This window comes from Scyliorhinus canicula, chromosome 12 (assembly GCF_902713615.1).
Source record: "Scyliorhinus canicula chromosome 12, sScyCan1.1, whole genome shotgun sequence".
Classification (NCBI taxonomy): Eukaryota; Metazoa; Chordata; class Chondrichthyes; order Carcharhiniformes; family Scyliorhinidae; genus Scyliorhinus; species Scyliorhinus canicula.
In genome coordinates, this window is record NC_052157.1 from 52405821 (window position 1) to 52430206 (window position 24386).

A 24386-nucleotide genomic window follows, 5' to 3' on the forward strand; every position below is an offset into this window, starting at 1 on the left:
CAGCTTCTTCTCCACTGTCACCAGACTCCTAAATGACCCAGTGTGCTAAATCATCCCCTGGTGTTATGTTTTGTTGTTATAAAACTGTAAATGCCTGAATAAAATATTTGTTAAAAAAAAGTACCTGGATGAGCACTTGGCACGTCATAACATGCAAGGCTGTGGGTCAAGTGCTGGCAAATAGGATTAGGTGGGCAGGTCAGGAGTTTTTCATGCGCTGGTGCAGGTGGGCCAAAGGGTCTCTTCTGCACTGAATGATTCTGTGATGCTCAATTTCCTCAGTGGATACGGGGCAGAGATCAGTAGATGTTTGGATGCTGAGGAAATCAGGGATAGAGGGAAAAAGTGGATTTAATTCCGTCATCATCTTGGTAAAAGGCACCAAAGATTCGAATGCCTGAAGGGTGAATTCCTTTTGCCTTATTGACCATTAAGAGAGGGCGGGGGGGTTAGAAGTGCCTTCAGTCTATCTGGGGGTTCAGTCACATGAGCTCAAGGTTGAAATCCACCCTTACCTTTTGCCTAATGTACCTGTCAGGCGAGAGACGAGCCGCCTGTTGCAGAGGGAACTGTCCTGCGGTTTATGTAGCGGCTGTGACTGTGCTCACATTGAAGGGAGCCACTGCTGTGGAGGGAATGTCAATGGCCCATTGTCCACATGCCACACCTGGACACCGTGCCACTTGTCACAGGGACCCAGTTCTGTCACTGTCGGGAATGAAGCGACAAAGGAGATTAAGGATGATCACAGAGGGAGCAGGTCAGAGGCAGAAACACAACCCCATTGTGAGCGGTGCTGGCGACATCCGAGCGGAATAAGCCCGCGGGCCAAGGTCAAATATTGGCCTCTCCACTGCCACCAACACGCCCCCCCCCCCTCCCCTCCACTTCCACCAGCACCCCCCTCCCCGCTGGGAGCCCCAAACTCTGCCAGAGACTTTGGAAAACAATCAGGGGCTGATTGGGTGCAGGGTGGAGATTTAAGCTACTCACCAATTTAGCTCTAGGTGACCTGGTGAATGAGCTTTCAAAGCAGCAGCCGGGTTAATGGTCCCGGTTATTCCATGTGTCCATTCCCGGTGAAGTGCAGTTTAGTGAAATGGGGGATTTGGGAGACAGTCCAGTCCCAATGGTGATCTGTTGACGATGAAAAAAGGGACTAGCCGCAGAGGGGATTAATACCAAGGGGACCAGTTGGTTGAAGCGATTGTTCAGAGTGTGATGTCCATCATGCTGAATCCAAGTTGATAAACACATGAGCTCTCACTCCTGGGGCGGTTACGGTGATTCAAACAGGCGCCCACCCTGTGGGAACTGATCTCACCTCAAACTGGCAACAGGCGTTCGGCCCATTTCTCTGGAACTCGCTCAACCCGATTACCCACAAAACTGGGGGTCCGACACGACGCAGGAATTCAAAGAATGATGCGCCAGGATCTGGGGAATCCCGGTCAGGTGCAAAGGAGGAAGTAGCCCAGGTATATCTATAGCCCGCAGCAGACGCCCAGCACAATCCGCATCTCATTCCTGCAAAGGTAAGGCAACATTTCTTTCTGTCACTTTGTGGAGAATGTTTGAGCTCCAGGAACACTTGTCAGACTTCACCAGGGGAACGCGCCCAGGCGCTTCTTCAAGTCGCTTCATCCTCCCCCTGAATTAACCAATTCTGTGTTAATCTGGGCAAAACCTGACCAGGCTCAAAAACACCCAGGCTGGTTTCTTGAAACTCGTTCCATAAGATCCCCGAGCTAACTTCAAAAGTCTCCCCGTCTCAGTTTAATCAATTCAGGTTTTAATTGAATTTTGGTCCATGTTCGCTCCTGATGCCGCCTCGGTTCACTCATTTCGCTGATCTTTGAGCTGTCTTGATATTGAAGTGTTGGAATGTTGGGGTTTCGCTGTAAATTTCACCATTTCATTCACAATTCACGGACAATCGAAATTTGAACTGACATCGACCAAAAACTCCAGGGGCTGATCCCAGCATGAAGTTGAAACCTGTCCATTGTAGAAAGTACTGGTGAGCTCTGGAATATTGTGGGCACTTCTAGTCTCCTCATCTGAGGAAGGATGGGCGCAATTCTCCGCACTCACGACGGTGCAGAGAATAGCGGGGGTCGTAAATTTTTACGGCCACGCTAGTCCGACGCCCTCCCGCTATTCTCCCCCCCCCCCCACGCCCGACTCCCGACACGAATCGCTGCCGCCGTTTTTTTTACGGCGAGCAGCGATTCTCAGCTGGCCGATGGGCCGAATTCCAAGCCCTTTACGGCCGTTTTTACGAACGGCAAACACACCTGGTCTGGCCGTTCGTAAAAACGGCCGTAAAGTCCCAATCTTGGCAACCATGGCACCGATTGGCACGGCAGTACCACGGCCGTGCCAAGGGTGCCATGGGCCCACGATCGATGGGCACCGATCGTGGGCAGCGGGTCCGATTCCCGCGCACTCTTTGTCCTTCCACCGCCCCGCTGTATCAATTCGCGGGGCGGCTGAGGGGCATCCCGGCCCGCGCACGTGCGGGTTTCGCGCAAATGCGTGAGGACGTCATCTGCGCATGCGCGGGTTGGAGTCTTCCAATCCGCGCATGCGCGGCTGACGTCATGCAACGCGTCAGCCGTCGCAAACTCTGGCAAGCGGGCTTAACGAAATTCGTTAAGCCCGCAATGCCGGAGTTCACGGCCACGGCATGCTAGCCCCAACCGGGGACCAGAATCGGTTCCCGGTCGGGGAGGGGGAGGCTGGCATCAAACCCGCCCGTTTTTGACGCCAGCCTTACGATTTCTCCCTGTTTGGGAGAATCGCGCCCGATGATCTTGCTCTGGAGCGAGTGCAGAGAAGGTTCACCGGACTGATTCCTGGGATGGCTAGAGGAGAGATTGTGTCTGTTAGGATTGTTCTCGCTGGAGTTCAGAAGGATGAGGATCTCATAGAAACATAGAAAATTCGAACAGGACTGGACAGGGTAGATGCAGGAAGGATGTTCCCGATGATGGGGGTGTCCAGAACCAGGGGTCACAGTCTGGGGATTTGGTGTAGACCAGTGCTTCTCAAACTATCTGATGTGAGGTACCGTCAGTTTTTTTTTCAATGTGCCAGGGACCGGTGAGCGAAACAAGCCAATCCAGCTGGGGGTTGGGGGGGGGGGGGGGAATGTGAACCCCCAGAATTATTTTTGAGATATATCTTATTGCAGGGGCAATTATATTACATTATATTATATTATTGCAAATATAATGGATATATAATAAAAGTAAGTTGACATATATTTTTATTTTATATTGATTTTGTAGACCCCCCCCCCCCCCCGCTCAGCACGGCCCGAGGACGGAACCTTGGAACCCCCTCCCCACTCAGCACGGCCCGAGGACGCAACCCCCCCCCAGCACGGCCTGAGGACGCAACCCCCCCCCCCTCAGGACGGCTCGAGGACGCAACCCCCCCCTCAGCACGGCCCGAGGACGGAACCCCCCCCTCCTCAGCACGGCCCGAGGATGCAACCCCCCCTCAGAACGGCCCGAGGACGCAACCCCCCCCCAGCACGGCCCGAGGACGCAACCCCCCCCCCCCCAGCATGGCCCAAGGACGCAACCCCCCCCCCCCAGCATGGCCCAAGGACGCAACCCCACCCCCGCTCAGCACGAGGACGGAACCTTGGAACCCGCCCCCCCCCCCCCCCCGCCCCAGCTCAGCACTCACCTTTGCGCTGTATCAAGTGTGAAAGTGTTTCTTTTCTGGGAGTACTCCACGTACCGGCAGACGACGGCTTGCGTACCGGCACCGGTACGCGTACCACACTTTGAGAAGCACTGGTGTAGACCATTTTGGACATGGATGAGAAGAAATTTCTTCACCCAGAGAGTGGAGAGATTGTGGAATTCTTACCACAGAAAGTAGTTGATCGAAACATTGTGGCAGAATTCTCTATGGGTGGGATCCTCCGCTACCCCACCATGCCCCCGGGTTTCCCGACGGCGTGGGGTGGCCACAATGGGAAATCCCATTGGACGGCTATCAGAACAGAGGCTCCAGGTGCAGGAGAGAGCGCGCTGCACAGCAAAACACGACTTGCGGCGAGGAGAAGCCGCCTTGTATGTTTTCAAGAAACAGTTAGATCTCGCATTTGGGACGAATAGGATCAAAGGATATGGAGGGAAACTCCTTCCAGGGACCTGTCATCTGCAGGTGCTCATGGGGAATGTGCATCCCATTGATCACCGCCTGGACCTGGGCATCCCGTCAATGGCAGTGCACCCTGCTGCCCGGGCATCCTGCTGGGCTCGGTCCACATTGAAATGGATATATTAGAATGGTCGCACAGTGGTTAGCACTGTAGCTTCGCAGCGCCAGGGTCCCAGGTTCAATTCCTGGCTTGGGTCACTGTCTGTGCGGAGTCTGCACGTTCTCCCCGTTCTGTCTGCGTGGGTTTCCTCCGGGTGCTCCCGTTTCCTCGCATAAGTCCCGAAAGACATGCTGTTAGGTAATTTGGACATTCTGAATTCCCCCTCAGTGTACCCGAACAGGTGCCGGAATGTGGCAACTAGGTGCTTTTCACAGTAACTTTATTGCAGTGTTAATGTAAGCCTTCTTGTGACAATCAAGATTATTATTATTATTGAGCCATTTGGGCAGATAGCGCCCCTGTGAGGGCATGTATGCAACTGTGCACCAAGGTATGTGAAATCCTGGACAGGTCCCCACTCGGCGATTGGAAGGACCCTGTCACGTAAAAAATCAGGTCAACTGTCACCTTGACAGCTACCAGGAGCGAGTGTCCTCCCCATACCCCCTGTGGTGCCAGTTGTGCCATCATCTGGCAGATATGTCGCAATGTCTCTCTGCTCAGCCGGAGTCTCCAACAACATGGTCTGGCAGGTCCTCGAATGACAGGCGCTGTCAGTACACATGAGGCTTCATGATGTGCCTCCTTCGCACCTCCTCCTCCTCGGTTGGCTCTCCATCCTGGGTGGCTGCCACCTGTTCCTCGGTGGCACACTTCGCTACTGCACGCTTTGCTGCTGCAGCTTCCTCCTCTTTGAGCAGCTCCAGCTCGTACAGCTGCAGGGCATTGCCCTGGGCTGCAGCAACCAGCAGGAAGGCCACCATTGCTGATTCAATTGCTCTATCCATTGTCTGCAGGGGCCAACATGTTAGCATGGTGCATATCCGCGTACCCAACCAGGTTCACGGGACTACACGGTGGCCCAGGGTGGCACTGCAAAATCTGCCCCCAATGCACCTCCCCCTCCCCTGGTCCCGTCGATGCCCAGCATTGTGGGGCCTCTGGCCTTGGCACCTGTCCCTGATGCCAGGGGTACCATTGGCTGGCACTACCCTTGCCAGATGTATACTCCGTGACTCCTGCCCCACACCTCCATAGGGTCTACTGTGGGCATTGCCCTGGGTGGTGTCGACGGTGGGTTTGCGGCCGGGTGGAAAGGGGGTTTTGGGGCACCCATAAGGCCAATGTCACTCTGCAGAACCAGGGGGCAAGGTTGGTGGTCAGTGGGTGCACAGCAATATGGCTGCCTTGCAGACCATGGTAATGACGGTCTGTGACTGAACACCGTCCTAATCCCGTGGGGGGGGGGGGGGGGTCACCCTAGCCACTTGACCAGTTCCCCCATCACCCCCCCCTTCCCTGGCCCTGGCCGAACCCCACTACCACAGCGAACCCGGCTAGTGTCCGATCGGCAGCCCACACTCGCTCCTTTCTGTGTCCTACCTCCTCTCTCTTCCTTATCAGCCACGAAGCGATTTCACAATTGTTAAACCGAGCCATCGGGAACTTGGCCCATCGGAGAAGGAGAATCACGGAGGCCCCGGAAAATACCAGGTCGGGCCCACTGATGATATGCAAATGGTGTTTATGGTACATGCGGCCGGAACGCATTGACGCTGCTGTTGAGGTGACAGAGAATTATGATTTGGCGTCAAATAGGCGCCCGCTGCGATTTTGGCATCGGAACCTATTCTCTGCCCAATCGTGTTTCCCGATTTTGACGTCAGCCAACAGGGAATCCAAGGAGTTTCCCATTGCAGGCGGAGATGAGAGAATTAATTTTTCTGAGGGTGGTGAATTCTCTTCCCCGGATAGTGGTGCAGGCAGCGCCAATTAATAATTTTAACAAAACCAGGTTAAAGTTGAACAGGTTTGTTTCAAACCACTAGCTTTTGGAGCACTGCTACTTCCTCAGATGAATGGGTTCCAGAAACATATACATCGACAAAGTTAAAGATGCAAAGGATACTTTGAATGCGAGTCTTTGCAGGTAATTAAGCCTCCATGCCCAGACGGAGCAACTGGAGAGAGGGGTAATCACAGGTTAAAGAGGTGTGAATTGTCTCAAGCCAGGACAGTTGGTAGGATGCCTCTGATCTTCGGGTAAGCCTTCTCCAAGGCGGCCTTCAGAACGCACAACGCAGAATCACTGAGCAGAAACGTATGGCCAAGGTCTGCACACATGAGCATGGCCTCAACTGGGACCTTGGATTCATGTTGCATTACATTCACCCCTCCACCATCAGGCCTGGGCATGCAAAATCCGACCAACTGGGGCTGGTTTAGCACACCGGGGTTGTATTTGAATTGATGGTTGCTAAGATGTTCACTGTATGTTTTAAAAAGATTAACTTGAGTTCACAGAATAAACATTGTTTCGCTTTAAAAAATACTTTTCCATTTCTGCTGTACCATGGTGTAGAGTGGGCCGTGTGCTCCCCATACCACAATCTTGTAAAAGTTGTGGGTCAGGTGAACTCCATGATACACTTTGTGGTTCTCTAAATCCTGGCCCATAACAAACTGGGGGCTCGAGGGGGATAAAAGTCTATCTAATGGATTGGCTTAGTGAACTTAAAGACAGCGAGGGATGAGCATATTGTGGTTGCTTTTCAGGTGTGGTATTTTAGTTTAAGTGGGGAGTGTGTTGTGGACAATGGCTCTTTCAGAGGCTCAGACTTTTTTGGGGGGTGGAGACCGTTACACGCAGTACCTTACGGATAGAGACTAAAAGCAGACCTTTAGATTTGGCAAACATATTGCAGTTAACATTACCTGACAAAATGCAAAAAGATGAGGTAATTATGGCGGTGGCTAAGCATTTAAAGTTGCCTGAGATACAGTTTGACTCATTGGAAATGGAAAACCTTCACTTACAAATTAAACAAATGGAACATGAGAAAGAATTAAAGCAGCTTCAATACAAAAGATAGGAAAAAGAAAGAGACAGAAAGCGAAATAAGAAAGAGAAAGAGATAGAGCGGAAAAAGAAAGAGAGAGAAAAGAAAAAGAATAGGAGAGAAAAGAAAGGAGAAAAGAAAGAATAGCCCTCGCAGAACAAAAATAAAGAGAAAGGGAGATACAGATCAGGGAAAAAGATAAAGAGAGAGAGTTTGAACTTCGGAAAATGGCCATGAAACATGACAGTCAGTTAAAATTGGCAGACATAAAGGGAAATGTACAGCTGGATGATAGTGATGAGGAGAGTGGGAAAGAGTGTCATAGTCGAAGGCTTGGTGGGGATCTATTTAAATATGTCCAAGCATTGCCAAGATTTGACGAGAAGGAGATAGAAGCCATTTTCATTTCATTTGAGAAGGTGGTAAAATGAAATGGCCACAGGACATGTGGGTATTACTGATTCAAACAAAGCTGGTAGGTAGAGCTAATGAAGTGTTTGCATCACTGCCGGAGGAGGTATCTGGGACGTATGAGGAGGTGAAAAAATCCCATCTTAGGTGCATATGAACTAGTGCCTGAAGCCTACAGACAAATGTTTAGAAATTTAAGGAAATAATTTGGTCAAACATGGAGTTTGAAAGGCTCAAACAGAGTAATTTTGATAGGTGGATAAGGACTTTGAAAATAGACCAAACGTATGTAGCTCTCAGAGAAATTATACTTTTGGAGGAGTTTAAAAATACAATTCCTGATGTAGTGAGAACTCATGTGGGAGAACAGAGGGTTAAAACTGTGAGATTAGCAGCAGAAATGGCAGATGATTATGAATTAGTTCATAAATGAAAGCTTGGTTTCCGACATCAGTTTCAGCCTGTGAGGGATAGAAACTAGGGACATAGGAAATACTCAAGTGGTAAAGGTAAAGGTGATCTGATGGGGGATAATAAGGATCGTGTACCTCAGATTAAAAAAGAAATCCAGGTGGGTGGAAAAGAAATGAAAAGTTTCAAATGTTTTCACTGTAATAAACTAGGCCATGTAAAGTCACAGTGTTGGTGGTTGAAGAAAAGCACTGGGAAGGCTGATGTGGTAAAACAAGATAAGACAGTGGGGTTTGTTAAAGTGGTAAAAAAAAGCCCAAGTGAAGCGAAGGAGGTGCAAAAGATTGTACAGCCAGATGAAGAGGTGATTGATAAGAAGGTGCCAGATCGCTTTAAAGAATTTACTTGAGTGGGTGAAGTTTACTCATGTGTATCAGGAGGAGTAGGTAAAGAAGTCACAATTTTAAGAGATACGGGAGCTAGTCAATCTTTAATGGCAAGAGATGAGGAGTTATGTAGTTTGGGAAGAATGTTGCCAGAAAAGGTGATAATATGTGGAATTTAGGGTGAGAGGAGTAGTGTTCCATTATATAAGTTAAGGTTGGAAAGTCCAGTGAAGAGTGGTGAAGTGGTAGTGGGAGTAATAGAGAAACTATCTTGTCCAGGAATACAGTTTATATTGGGTAATGATATAGCTGGATTGCAGGTGGGAGTGATGCCTACTGTGGATGATAAGCCAGTGGAAAAATCAGACAGCTGAAGTGTTGAAGGGCAAATATCCTGGGATTTTTCCGGATTGTGTGGTGACAAGGTCACAAAGTCACAGGTTAAGACAAGAGGAGAAATCAAAGAGTGAAGATGAAGTTGAAGTGCAATTATCAGAAACGATTTTTGATCAGATGGTTGAAAAAGAACAAGAACAGGTGGAGGATGAGGCGGATATTTTTAGTTCAGGAAAACTGGTGGAGTTGCAACAGAAAGATATAGAAATAAAACGGATGTATCAGAAAGCATACACGGAAGAGGAATCTGCATGTATACCAGAGTGTTATTACCGTAAAAGTGATGTCCTGATGATAAAATGGAGACCTGTACATATGCAGGCGGATGAAAAGTGGGGAAAATTTCATCAAGTAGTATTGCCGGTAGGGTATAGAAAGGAGGTGTTGTGAGTTGCACATGAGGTACCAGTGGGAGGTCATTTGGGAATCAGGAAAATTCAAGCTAAAATCCAGAAACATTTTTATTGGCCTGGACTACATAAAGATATAGTTAAAATTTGTCAATCATGTCACACATGCCAAGTGATAGGGAAACATCAAGCACTAATAAAACCAGCGCCCTTAATACCCATTCCAGCATTTGAGGAACCTTTTACAAGGGTCCTAATTGATTGTGTAGGACCGCTTCCTAAAACAAAAAGTGGGAATCAATATCTTTTGACTGTAATGGATGTGTCTACTAGGTTTCCAGAGGCCATTCCAGTTCGTAATATTATAGCTAAAAGGATTGTGGATGAGTTACTTGAATTCTTTACTAGATATGGACTACCAACAGAAATTCAATCGGATCAAGGATCAAATTTTACTTCAAACTTATTCAAAGAAGTTATGGGTAGCTGAGGAATAAAACTATTTAAATCAACTGCGTACTATCCAGAATCGCAGGGAGCGTTAGAAAGGTGGCATCAGACATTAAAGACAATGTTGAGGGCGTATTGTCACGATTATCCAGAGGATTGGGATAAAGGAATTCCATTCATACTGTTTGCAATTAGGAATGCTCTTAATGTGTCAACCAAATTTAGTCCTTTTGAACAAATTTTTGGTCATGAGGTAAGAGGACCACTTAAATTGACTAAGGAAAAATCGCTGGGTGAGAAATCGGAAATTACATTATTGGATTATGTGTCAAATTTTAGGGAACAATTAAATAGAGCAGGTGAATTGGCTGGACAACATTTGAAAGTTGCACAAAATGTGATTAAATGGGTAGCGGACAAGAAATCCAAAGTTCGTAGTTTTGCCAGTGGAGATAAAGTTTTAGTGTTGTTACAAGTGGTAGGTGAGCCTTTAAAAGCCAGGTTTTGTGGAGCTTATCAGATTGAAAGGACATTAAGTGAGGTGAACTATGTGGTTCAAAACACCAGATAGAAGGAAGACTCACCAAGTGTGTCATGTGAATATTCTTAAAAGGTACTTTAAAAGGGAAGGAGAGGAAAAGGAGGAGGTTTTAACGATTCTAACTCAAAGGGATGAACCAAATCCAGATGACTGTGAATTTGACATACCTCACATTAAATTGGAAAACGAGGATGTTCTTAAGAATTGGGATAAACTGTTGAGTTACCCTCCAGAGGAAAAATGAACTGACCTGAAAGAGTTATTGATATCACATGGGCAAGTTTGTGGAGATAAATTGGGAAGTACTAAAATGGCTATACATGATGTAGATGTGGGAAATGCTGTTCCAATCAAACAACAACCATATAGTCTTAATCCTTTAAAATTGGCACAGGTTAACAAAGAGATTGAGAGTATGCTTACAAATGGCATAATTGAAGTGGGTTGCAGCCAATGGAGCTCACCCATAGTGATGGTACCTAAACCAGACGGTACCCAACGGTTATGTGTGGACTATAGAAAGGTTAATGCAGTTACAAGAACGGACTCTTATCCTATCCAACGTTTGGAGAATTGCAATGAGAAAGTGGGACAATCAGCTTTTATTTCCAAACTGGATTTACTTAAAAGTTACTGGCAGGTACCTTTATCCGAAAGGGTGAAGGAGATTTCAACTTTTGTGACTCCAGATGGTATATACCAATTCAAAGTTATGTCATTTTGCATGGAAAACGCCCTAGCCACATTTCAACGGTTAACTAACAAATTTGTTTCAGGATTACCCAATTGTGCGGTATACATCGACGATCTGGTAACTTTCAGCCAGAAATGGAAAGAACATTTAAAACATCTGATGGAGTTATCCGATCGACTTCAGGAGGCGGGTTTGGTGGTAAACCTAGCCAAAAGTGAATTTGGAAAAGCCCAAGTCACTTTCCTTGGCCATACAATCGGACAGGGTCGAATGGTCACACGGGATGTGAAACCAACAGTTACTGAGGAGTTTCCGATACCCTCAAGACAAAGGGAAATAATGCAAGTTCTTGGCATGAGTGGATTTGATCAAACATTTGTGTAAAATGTTTGTAGCGTGGTTGCTCCACTGCATTGCTGAAGAAGCGTAACAAGTTCCAGTGGACAGCGGAGTGTCAACAGGCATTTGACTGCCTGAAAGCTGTGATAACCAATGCTCCTGTGTTGGAGAATTACAAGGGACTCTGTGATCAGATTGAACTAAAGTATCTGACTTTAAAGAGACATGCCGAGGCATAGAGAAATGGAAGGATCGTGCAGAGACCTTCTGGTTCAAAGAGACTGTCAATCGAGAAAGATTTCAGTTGGAGGAAGAAGAATAGAAAAAAATGGACTATATTATTATACCTGTTTGCGTGTGGTGCTTTTTGAAACAAAAAAGTTTATTTACTGTGTGCATTTCTTAAAGGATAGTGAAAAGGTGGAAAATGAAACCATCTTGAAGTTGATGGTTAATTTTTTTTCCTTGGGGGGAAGTGTCATGTGACAGTACCTTTAAGAAATGAGTGTTTATAAATGGGTGTATATAAATATCTGTAGTGAGAGTACCTTTAAGAAATGGGTGTTTACTACTGCAGTGATGTCAGAGAGTGGGTGGAGCTGGGCTGTCTGTCAGCATTTTAGTTTTGTTTTTGAGCAGGCTGTAGGGTGTGTTTTACATAGAATTTACAGTGCAGAAGGAGGCCATTCGGCCCATCGAGTCTGCACCAGCTCCTGGAAAGAGCACCCTACCCAAGGTTAACACCTCCACCCTATCCCCATAACCCAGTAACCCCACCCAACACTAAGGGCAATTTTGGACACTAAGGACAATTTATCATGGCCAATCCACCTAACCTGCACATCTTTGGACTGTGGGAGGAAACCGGAGCACCCGGAGGAAACCCACGCACACACGGGGAGGATGTGTAGACTCTGCACAGACAGTGACCCAAGCCGGAATCGAACCTGGGACTCTGGAGCTGTGAAGCGATTGTGCTATCCACAATGCTACCGTGCTGCCCAATTTTTGTTTTGTTTCCAGAACTGGATAGCTGCAGTCACAGCCAGAAGGTCCATTACAGTCTCTCTGTAATCTAAAGACTGTAAATCGATCCTAGTAATTTAAAACTAATAACAGTAGTGACTTGAACTTGATATGTTTCTGGTAAAAAGTGTTTTAAGTCGTATGGATGTTAAAAGGAAAGCTTAAAGGATTACTTAGTGTTGTATTCTTTGGGGGTAGTATTTGAAATAATGGTTGCTAAGGTGTTCACTGAATGTTTTAAAAAGGTTAACTTGGGACTTCTGGTGGCGGCGATGCCTGAGTGAGCCGCACATTCGGTGGGCTCTCACTCCGGCGGGGCTTTGGGGCTGATTCCCCGCGATAGCGGGACCACGGGGGCGGCAAAAAGGCTGCCGTGAAAGAACAGGAGAGCGGGCTGCAGCTGATGGAATCGTGGGAGGCCAGCAGGTAGGGGAAGAAAGAGAGAGAGAGAGAGACGGAGGCAAGGAGCAGAGGAAACTGACCTGAAGTGTAAGATGGCGGACCCACGGACCTTCCTTCCTCCAGGACAAGGAAAAAAAAAAAGTTTGGAGTCGCTGAAGCGGGACAGCTTGGACCCACTTCAGATGCCCAGAAGGTAAAATTTAAGGAGCTGGGCGAAGGAAGGCGGCAGCGAAGGTGCGGAGGAGCGGGCTGCAGCACATGGAACAGTGGGAGTCCAGAAGGCAGAAGAAGAAGAAGGAGAAAAAGGGGCAGAGACAAGGACCTGAAGAAAGTTACCTGGGACCTAAGATGGCGGACACACGGACCCCGGACTCAGCAATCCAGCAGGCGCTGGATAACATGCTCCAGGTAATGAAGTCCAGTTTTGAAGCGCTGAAGCGGGACAGCTTGGACCCAATCCAGAAAGCGGTGGATCATCTGAACCAGAGGCTGGACGCGCAGGATGTTAAAGAGCGGCAGAGAAGACTGCTGGACAGAGTGGAGGGGCTGGAGAATAGAGTCCGCAGGAACAATCTGAGGATGGTCGGCCTCCCGGAGGGGGCTGAGGGAGCTGATGCTGCAGCGTTTGTAGCAGACCTGCTGAAGCAGCTGATGGGGGCCGAAGCCTTTCCGCGACCGCCGGAGCTGGAGGGGGCACACAGAGTGCAGGCAAGGCAGGGGCGGCCGGGCGGCCCCCCCCCCCCCCCCCCCCCCCCCCACCCGATGGTGATTAGGTTCCACAGGTTTGTGGACAAGGAGCGGGTGCTGCAGTGGGCAAAGAGCGCCAGGAGCAGCCCGCAATGGAGGCTAGATGTGGGACTGCTGTCGGAGGAGGGGATCTGCGAGAGGCTTCGGAAATGTATAAAAAATTACCTGCAGGTGAATGACACGGGGGAGGTCTCAGCGGCGACCCTGTGGGAGGCGCTAAAGGCAGTAGTGCGGGGGGAGCTGATTTCAATTGGGGCCCACAGAGCCAAGGCAGACTGGGCAGAGATGGATAGATTGGTCAGGGAAATGGGTCGGATAGATGAAGAGCATGCGGAGTCCCCGGGGGAGGTTTTACTCAGGGAGAGGCAGAGACTACAGGCGGAACTGGGGGCACTATCCACGAGCAGGGCCGTGGAACAGCTTAGGAAGGCGAGGGGAGTGGTGTACGAGCATGGGGAAAAGGCTAGCAGACTGTTAGCGCAGCAACTCAGGAGCAGGGAGGCAGCCAGGGAAATAGGAAATAGGAGTGAGGGACGAGGGGGGGCGCAAAGTGGAGGACCCGGCAGAATTGAATAAGGTATTCCGGGACTTCTATCGTATGCTGTATACTTCGGAGCCGCCGGAAGAACCGGAGGGGATGAAAAGGTTTCTGGACGGGTTAACATTCCCAACAGTAGGTGGGGGCGAGTGGAAGAGCTGGGGGCCCCGATTAGAGTAGAGGAGGTATTGGGGGACCTTAAGGCCATGCAGTCGGGGAAGTCCCCGCGGCCGGATGGATACCCAGTAGAGTTTTACAGGAAGTTCTCTGAGCTGGTGGGCCCGGTCTTGGCGAGGGTTTTCAATGAGGCAAGGGACAATGTCACAAGCCACCATATCTCTGATATTGAAGCGGGGTAAAGACCCGGAGGCGTGCCGGTCCTACAGGCCAATCTCCCTGACTAATGTAGACGCCAAGCTCCTGGCAAAGGTACTGGCGGGTAGAATGGTGGACTGTGTACCGGAGGTGATTGGGGAGGATCAAACAGGGTTCGTGAAAGGCAGGCAGCTGGCGGCCAACCTGAGGAGATTACTCAATGTGATAATGATGCCCCCGGCGGGTAGGGAGGTGGAGGTAGTGGTGGCAATGGACGCCGAGAAGGCCTTTGACCGGGTGGAGTGGGACTATCTATGGGAGGTGCTCGGACGGTTTGGGTTCGGGGAGGGATTGGTGGATTGGATCAAATTATTATATCAGGCCACGAGGGCCAGCGTCACGACCAACAGAGAAGTGTCGGAGTACTTTAGGTTGTACCGAGGGACCAGACAGGGCTGCCTGCTCTCCCCGCTGCTGTTTGCGCTGGCCATAGAGCCGCTGGCGATTGCGCTGAGAGCCGCAGAGGGATGGAAGGGGATGGTGAGGGGCGGGGTTGAACATAGGGTCTCTCTTTACGCAGACGACCTGCTCCTGTACGTGTCGGACCCAGTGGCCGGGATGGGAACTATACTGGGAATGCTGAGGAAGTTCGGCCAGTTCTCAGGATACAAATTAAATACGGTCAAGAGTGAAATGTTCGCGGTCCAGGCAAGGGGCCAGGCGAACAGATTGAGAGGGCTACCGTTTAGGCTGGTTGAGGAAAATTTCCGGTATTTGGGTATCCAGGTGGCACGGGGCTGGGGCAGGCTGCATAAGTTAAATTTGGCCAGGGTGGTGGAGCAAATGAAGGGAGAGTATCGGAGATGGGATGCACTCCCGCTGTCGCTGGCAGGGAGGGTGCAGACTGTAAAGATGACAATCCTCCCTCGATTTTTGTTTATTTTTCAGTGCCTCCCGATCTTTATCCCACAGTCCTTCTTCAAAAGAGTTAACGGGCTGATCATGAGCTTTGTCTGGGCGGGAAAATCCCCGTGGGTGAAGAAGGCGATGTTGGAGAGGAACCGCAGCGAGGGAGGGCTGGCTTTGCCGAGTCTGATCAATTATTACTGGGGGGCCAACATCGCTATGATAAGGAAGTGGATGGTGGGTACGGGGTCTATTTGGGAGCGGGTGGAGGCGGCTTCGTGCAGGGGCTCCAGCTTGGAAGCCCTGGTCACGGCTCCTCTACCGCTGCCGCCGGCCAAGTACACCACCAGCCCGGTAGTGGTGGCGACCCTGCGGATATGGGGCCAGTGGAGGAGGCATGTGGGGAGATGGGAGCGTCTGTCTGGGCGCCAATCTGCGACAACCATCGGTTTGCCCCCGGCAGTATGGATGGGGGGTTCCGAGTATGGCGGCGAGCGGGGGCGGGAAGGGTGGGTGATATGTTCCTGGAAGGGAGCTTCGCAAGTTTGAGGAGCTTGGAGGAGAAATTTGGGTTGGTAAAGGGAAATGATTTTAGATACCTACAGTTGCGGGACTTTGTTCGTAGACAGGTCCCATCTTTCCCACGCCTCCCGCCAATGGGGATCCTCGACAGAATAGTCTCTAGGAGGGAAGAAGGGGAGGGTAGAGTCTCGGGTATATATAAGGTGCTCATGAGGGAGGAAGGGTCCCAGGCAGAGGAACTGAAACTTAAATGGGAGGAGGAGATAGGCAGGGAAATGGAGGATGGGCTGTGGGCAGAGGCCGTGAGTAGGGTAAACTCGACCGCGACATGTGCTAGGCTCGGGCTGATCCAATTTAAGGTCGTTCACCGGGCCCATATGACGGTGGCTCGGATGAGCAAATTTTTCGGGATAGAGGACAAATGCGCTAGGTGCGCGGGAGGACCAGCGAACCATGTGCACATGTTTTGGGCATGCCCTGAGCTGAGGGGGTACTGGGAGGGATTTGCGGGGGTCATGTCCCAGGTGCTAAAAACAAGGGTGGTGATGAGTCCAGGGGTGGCAATTTTTGGGGTTTCGGAAGACCCGGGGGTCCAGGGGGAGAAAGAGGCCGATGTTTTGGCCTTTGCTTCCCTGATAGCCCGGCGATGAATATTATTGGCGTGGATGGACTCAAAGCCCCCGAAGACTGAGTGGTGGCTTGCGGACATGTCGAGTTTCCTGGGGATGGAAAAAATTAAGTTCGCCTTGAGGGGATCTGTGCAGGGGTTCGCCCGGAGGTGGCAACCATTTATTGACTTCTTTGCGGGAGAGTGAGCGTCAGCAGGGCGTGGGGGGGGGGGGGGGGGGGGGGGAGAGGGGGGGGTAGAGTAGAGTAGGAAGTAAAATATGGCGGGTAGTACCGGTGGGAGAGGAGCGGGCTTGTGCAATATGTTACGATGGAAGTATTGAAAGTACATGGATGTTTGCACATTTTTGCCATTTTTGCTTTCTTTCTGATGATGTCTGTAACTGTTTATAAAGCCAAAAACTACCTCAATAAAATTGTTTATTAAAAAAAAGGTTAACTTGAGTTCATAGAATAAACATTGTTTCGCTTTAAAAAATACTTTTCCATTTCTGCTGTACTACGCCTGTAGAGTGGGCCTTGTGCGCCCCATACCACAATCTAGTAAAAGTTGTGGGTCAGATGAACTCCATGATACACTTTGGGGTTCTCTAATCCCAGGCCCAGGCCTCTTACTGTGTTCACCCCAGTCCAATGCCGGCATCTCCACATAATAATTTGAAGGCAGGAGTCATCAGATTTCTGACTAACAAGGGGGTGAAAGGTTGGGGGGGGGGGGGGGGGGGAAGGAAGGTTATTGAGGGAGTCAGCAGGAATGTGGGGCTGAGATTGCAATTAGATTAGCCGTGATCTTATCGAACAGGGTTAGCAGATTTGAGGCACCTCGTGACCGTCTCCTGATTCGCAAGTCCTCAGGTATGGTTTGCTTTGAATAACAAAATGGAAGACACAACTCAGCAAATATTCCATTTGATGAATTCAAAAATGATATTTTCAGTGAGATTTTTAATTGAATCTCCAATATCTCACTGAGACAGTTTAGCCAGCTTTTCATGAGGTCATTCATGGGTTGGACAACCTCTGCTGAGATGGCTTTCAACTGTGTTCAGTACAAACTCATCTTTACATTTTTAGTTTTAAGCAAGTTAAATGCAGAGCATCTGGTCCTGTTTGGGAGAGATCCCTGGTCATTCTCTATCATTTCCCATTTGTGGAATGAATCTGTCGAGGCTGAAGGTTGTGTTAGAGTCTCAGGTGTACCATTGCTTCCTTTGAGGTGGCTGAAAATCAAGACGATTAATAGAATGGAGCCTATGAGTTGGTTTGAAATGCCTCTTGCAGTAATTTATGAGAAAATAGAAGCATTGTTCTCATAGCTTTCAATGAGCATCGGAAAGAGATGGACCACAGGAACTAGAAGAATTTAATGGGCACTTACCTGCTCTTCAAAAGTGCGCTGAAACGCCTGATGGCCAAAGCTGCTTAGGGTCTGCATAGAAAGGATCCTTGCCGGCCCCAGCGCAGCCACAGAATCACAGACTTGCTACTGTGCAGAGGGAGGCCATTCGGGCTATCGTGTATGCACTGGCTCTCCTCTCCGCCTGTCCTGCCACCTTCAATGATCTAAGGACATGTACACCCAGGTGCCTCTGCTCCTGCTCCCCCTTTTGGAATTTTAGCCCTTTTTTATATTGTCTCTCCATGTTCTTCCTACCAACATGCAACACCTCACATTTCACCACATTGAACTTCACCTGCCACCTATCGGCCCAGTCCACCAACCTGTCAATGTCCTTTAGAAGTTCTACACTGTCCTCTTCACAGTTTACAATGCTTCAAAGTTTTACGTTGCCTGCAAAAATTGAAAATGACCCCCGCACACCAAGATCTCCATCATTAATATACATCAGGAAAAGCAATGGTCCCAAACCTTCTTCCACCCTGAAAAATATCGGATTGGATTTTTTGTTTATTGTCACGTACCGAGGTACAGTGAAAAGTATTTTTCTGTGAGCAACTCAAAAGATCATTAAGTACATGAAAAGAAAAGGAAATAAAAGAAAATACACAATAGGGCAACACAAGGTGCAATGTAACTACATAAACACTGGCATTGGGTGAAGTATACAGGGGTGTAGTGTTAATGAGGTCAATCTATAAGAGGGTCATTTAGGAGTCTGGTAACAGCAGGGAAGAAGCTGTTTTTGAGTCTGTTTGTGTGTGTTCTCAGACTTTTGTAACTCCTGCCCGATGGAAGAAGTTGGAAGAGTGAGTAAGTTGGGTGGGAGAGGTCTTTGAATATACTGCCCATTTTCCCCAGGCAGCGGGAGGTGTAGATGGAGTCAATGGATGGGAGGCAGGTTCGTGTGATGGACTGGGCTGAGTTTACGACTCTCTGAAGTTGTCCATTGACTATTCCTCCCTGTTTGCTATTATTCAGCCAATTTTGTATCCATGTTGCTACTGTCTCTTTTATTCAAAGAGCTGTAACTTTTCTCACAAATTTGTTGTGCGGCATCACGCCGAGTGCTTTCTAAAAGTCTGTGTATACCACATCAACACCATTACCCCCATTGTCTCTTTCTGTTACCTCTTCAAACTTTATTTAGATAAACACGATTTCCGCTTTAGAAATCTATGCTGGCTCTTCCTGATCAGCCCACATTTTACCATGTGACTGCTAATTATATTCCTAAAAATAGTTCCTGGAGTCTTCCCTACCATTGATATTGAACTGACGAGTCTGTAATTTCCGGATTTATCCTTATAACCTTTGTTTTTCAACAAGGGCGTAACATATGCAGTTCTTCAGTCCTCTGACACTGAAAGATCATGGCCAGCGTCCCTACAATTTCCATTCCCACTTCCTTCAATATTCTTCGATGTATCTCATCCAGTCCCGGAGCCTTGTTAACTTTCAGGCCCGACAGTCTATTCAACACTTCCTCCTTATCAATTTTGAATCCTTCTCGGGGTAGAGTTTCCTTGTCTATCTCCATGTCCTGCATTGTATCGCCTTGGTAAAGATGTTGCAAAATTTTCATTCAATACCTCAGCAGTGCCCCTGCCTCCATGTATAAATCCTCTTTTAGGTCCCTAATCAGCCCTACTCCTCCTTTTACCACCTTTTTGCTGTTTATTAGCCTGAGGAAGACTTTGGGATTCCTCTTTATGTTGTCGTCAATCTTTTCTCTTAATCCCTCTTCACTTCTAAAATGTCCTATTTCACCTCCCCTCTGAACCTTCTGTATTCCGCCAGGTTTTCAGCTGTATTTTTTACCTGACACCTGTCATTAACACACTTTTTACTCCTTATCTTAATTTCTATCTAATTTTTCATCCAGGGGGCTCTGGATTTGTTTGCCCTAACTTTCCCTTTTACAGGAATGTACAGTGACTGTGTCCACCTTTAACAAAGAGTCATCGGACTCAAAACGTTAGCTCTTTTCTCTCCCTACAGATGCTGCCACCTGCTGAGACTTACCAGCATTTTCTTTTTTGGTGATTGTCTGGACCATTTCTGTTTTGAAGGTAGTCCATTGTTCAGCTACAGTTTTTCCTGCCAACCTTTCGTTCCAGTCGAACCAGTCCAGCTCCGTCTTGCCCCAATGAAGTCGGCTCTCTCCAAGTTAATTATTTTTACCCTGAATTCTTTCCTTTTCCACCATCATCCTCAACCTTATGACACAATGATCGCTGCCTCCTAAATGTTCCTCACTGACACTTCGTCTCTTTGGCCCACCTCGTGTCTAAGAACCAGGTGCAACGTTGGATTGGACACAAACTTCAGTAGAAAACGTTGCTGGACACAATTTCACAGGTTTTACCCTGTCTGCCCTTTACAATATACAGTTTACAGGATACAGTCCCAGTTTACATTCAGGCAATTAAAGGCCTCAATTGAAACTACTCTACAATGATTGTATCCCTCTGTAATTTCCTTCTAGATTTGTTCATTTACATCTTTCTCACAAATCCAGCTCTGGAGAATTAAAGGTGATCACGCCCTCTCTTTACTGCACCAGCTGCTATAAAGCAGTGAAATTAACTGGCCCGGTAAAAGGTACGTGTCTGAGATAGCTGGATGGAACTTGGATGGTCGAGAGTTACAGGAGGCTGCTGGGCTCGAAGGGGACCGTTTCTGAAGGGGAAGGGTGTTGGGGGTGGGGTGCAGTCAGAGGGAGTAAAGGGCCGGAGGTTGAGGAGTGAGGTCCAGGTAGTGTGCACCAGAGATCCCAGGAGTGGGTGAGGGATCCGAGGAGTGGGTGGGTTTGGGATCTGGGGAGTGGAGCGGCTGCGGGGTCCGAGCAGTGGGGGTGTCGGGGGGGGGTCGAGACTGGGAGTGGGGGGATGTGGGCCCAGGGAGTGGGGGGTTTGGGAGTCTGGGAAGTTGAGGAGTCAGGTGTCTGGTGAGTGGGGTGTCAGCAGTCGGGGGAGTGGGGAGGTCAAGGGTCTGGGAAGTGGAGGGTTTGGGGGTCCAGGGAATGGGGGGGTTGAGTGTCCTGGGAATGGGCGGTCCCATGTCCTGGGAGTGGGATGGTCGGGGGTCAGAGGCCTGGGGAGTGAGGAATGTCAGAGTTTCGGGGAGTGGGGGGGAGGTTCGGAGGGTTGGTCTAGGGTATGGGTCAGAGGTCCGGGGAGTGGGGTATTGAAAGTCGAGGAGTGTTGGGGGGGGGGGGGGGCGTGAATCAGAGGTCAGAAGAGTTGGGAGATTCAGAGGTCCGGGAGTGTGAGGTCGGAGGTTTGGGTGGCGGGGGGAGTCAGAGGTTGGGAGGTGGGGGTGAGTCAGAAGATGAGGAGAGTGGGGGTCTGGCGGTGGGGTATTGGATGTTTGGATTACCGGGGTGTTGCAGGTTCGGGGTGGGGGGGGGGCAGTGGTGGGGGACTGGCTCTGGGAGGGCTGGTGATTGCATGTCCAGACGGTGGGGGTGAGGCATTGTCGACCAGTGGATTGGTGGTGGGTGGGGCTGTTCAGACCTCGGATGGGAACAATTGTCACTCAGAAGTTGGTGGAGATTTGAATTCTTCTAACTTTTTGGGAATAACTGTTAACCGTGGTGGAACCATCCAAAGTTTGTGATGTTTGATCACTTTATCGAATTATTCACTGCCCAGGACAATTGTTCAGAGGAAGTTCTCACTCTGGGAAAAGGCAGCTCTGCGGAGTTGCAAAAGGGTATCTCCAGCGTACCTCTGGGAGTGGCCCACAAATCAGACGTTGTGGATCCTGGAAGTTAGACATTATTCATTTTAACCATGGGGACATTAGGGTGAGGGCTTGAAATCCCTAAAGTGGGAAGTTTAGATGATTAAACCTGGACAGCACTTTGCCTCTTTGCGAGACCGCCCCTTGCTGAGAGAGAGGTCTGGGATGGGCGGAAACTGCAACAATTATTATTGATGCACAAACCGATTGAAACACAACATGACCAAGAAGATGGCAAACCTGGGCAGTGGGAGTTTATTGACAGCCTGACATTTCCCCAGATTTCTGCATTTTAGAATGAGAATTGGCAATGCTCCTATTTAAAGGTAGAAGATTTGAGAAGACTCGATAGGGTGGATGCAGAAAGGGTGACATAAAAACAGAAAATACTGGACAATCTCAGCAGGTCTGAGCATCTGTGGAGTGAGAGAGAAGGGAACTAATGTTTTGAGTCTTGATGTCTCTTTGTCAAAGTCATCCAGTCATCCAGACTCGAAACGCCAGCTCCGTTTCCCTCTCCACAGAGGCTGTCAGACCTGCTGAGATTATACAGTCTTTTCTGTTTTTGTTTCAGATTCCAGCATCTGCAGTAAATTGCTTTTATCTTAGCCAAAAGGAGGATTCCGCTTCTGGGAAAGACTTTAAGAATAAGGGAGATGAGGGCTCGGGTTCTCTGACCGTTGGGAATCTCTCTTCCCGTTGGCAGCGCACCCTCGCCTGCGGGTTCCCCATGGAAATCCCATCGACAAACGGTGGGAAGAGAGAATCCTGCTTCCAGCGAACGGCGCGTCACTGAGAAACACACGGCTGGGGAAGCGGAGAATCTGTCCAAATTGTTATTGACCTTCTTTGACGGGGGACTGTGTTTTTTTGGGGGGAATGATATGCGTTCGGCACAATTTGATATTTTAATTTTCCTGTTTTCTGTTATAGCGCAATAATGGGAGCAACAGTATTGAAATTCATATTAATATATTATGGTGAGCATTTAAAAATGTAATATTTCACTATATATGTTACGGCCATTGCAAATATCGCCACCGATCTTCGAAAGGTGAGGTTAATGTTTCCCCATGAATAAATGCACAGAATATCCTGGGATCCTCCACAGTGGGGCCCTCAACAGTGTGCGGTCCATCTCCCACACCATTACCCTCGCCCCTCCCCTCCCTCCCACAACAAGGATAGAGTCTCCTCGTTCTCACATTTCATCCCACCAACCTCCGTATGCAAAGCAAAATCCTCCGCCATTTTCACCCACTCCAACGTGATGCCACCACCAAACACATCTTCCATTCACTCCCTCTGTCAGCATTCCGCAGAAACCGTTCGCTCCAAGATAATCTAGTCCACTCCTCCACCATACCCAGTATCTCTCCCATCACCCATGGCACCTTCCCATGCAATCACAGAAGGTGTAACATCTGCCCTTTTACCTCTTCCATGCTTAACATCCCAGGCTCAAAGCACTCATTCCAGGTTAAGCAGCGTTTCACTTGCATCTCTTCCAATTTGGTCTATTGCATTCGCTGCTCCCAATGTGGTCTCTATATCGGGCAGATCAAATGCAGACTGGGTGATCACTTTGCTGAGCATCTTTGGTCTGTGCGCATTCAGGTCCCTGACCTTCCCGTTGCTCATCAGACCCTGCTCCCATGCCCACATGTCTGTCCTTGGCCTGCTACAATGTTCCAGTGAAGCTCAACGCAAACTGGAGGAACAACATCTCATCTTCCGGTTAGGCACGCTACAGCCTTCCGGTCTCAACATCGAATTCAACAACTTCAGATGATTAGCTCTACCCCACATTGGCCCATTTATTTTCATCCCATTTCATTTTAACTGTGTTTTACCATTTCTCTCTTTCTTGTCTTTCTTCATATATATTAACCCCCACCATCTTATCAACCTTTCCTTACCCTTTCTCCTCTTTTCTTACCCATTCCCCTCCCCCCACATCTACAGTTCATCCTCTGATGTTAGTTTCTCTGCTGCTTGACCTTTCACATCTTTTGTTCTCACTGGGGACTGCCATTAACACTCTTTCCCCTTGGTTTCTGTGGCCATTAGCAATCTGTTTCCCTGTGTTCTTGTGGTTATGACTCATCTTTCATTCTCACTCAACAGTGTAAATATTTCCCACTCTCTCTGTCTGTTAGCTTTGACAAAGGGTCATTGGACTCGAAATGTTAGCTATTCTCTCTCCGTACAGATGCTGAGTCTTGCTGAGATTTCCTAGCATTTTCTCTTTTTGTTTCTGCGATCCTCCAGCTTGGAGCTGCTGTTGGGGCGCGCTGACCCGCAGATATCCCCCCCTTACCCCTCCTGTTCTCCATGTCTCCATTCTTGGATGAAGATCGCAAAACTGTCGAACACGGTTAATATTTGAGAGCGGGTTGGTTGCTGCTTCAATGACCCAAAGTGGATTTATTTCCAATTCATTTTCCGATCTACCCACTTTGAGCTGTCGCATTTATCCCGGAGTTTGGTGCAGAACTCACTGACGCTCAGCTCATTCCGTGATCCAACATCATCAGACCAAGAACGAGATCCCCTGTCCGTTCAAGGTAGTGGGATTCTCTGGTCACGCTACAGCGAATGGGGGATTTAGTTGAGCACCAAATTCTCCGTCCTCATCAGCAGCGGTCACGGGGCAGACTCGCAATGGAGAATCCCGGCCCACCACCTTCAATGCAGAGGAAAATTGGGCGGAACTATTTTATCAGCGGGACACAAGTGTTGAAAAATAGGATGAGGTCATCAGGGTACTTGATGGCCGGCACAGAAACGATGGGCCAAAGGGCTTCTTTCTGTGCTGTAAACGCAAGGACTCTGACTCTATGTCCCTCATAAAGTAATTACATCTGTTTGATATATTTCCGACTTTTCCACAGCTTTCCTTTCTGAAGTGGCAATGTTGACACACGGTACTGGTAAGAGGCTTTTATATTGAACTTTTTTAAAGGAAATGCTACAGGATTCGATCTGAAATCAGTT

At 48.8% G+C, this 24386-nt stretch overlaps 1 long non-coding RNA gene across 1 annotated transcript; it reads left to right on the top strand.

The window, feature by feature from the left end:
- Positions 1–1507: 1507 nt before the first annotated feature.
- On the top strand, positions 1508–24317 carry LOC119974171. Its single transcript, XR_005462470.1, has 4 exons — positions 1508–1535; positions 20131–20246; positions 22323–22369; positions 24284–24317. It is a non-coding gene; the product is annotated as an uncharacterized LOC119974171 (long non-coding RNA).
- Positions 24318–24386: the final 69 nt, after the last annotated feature.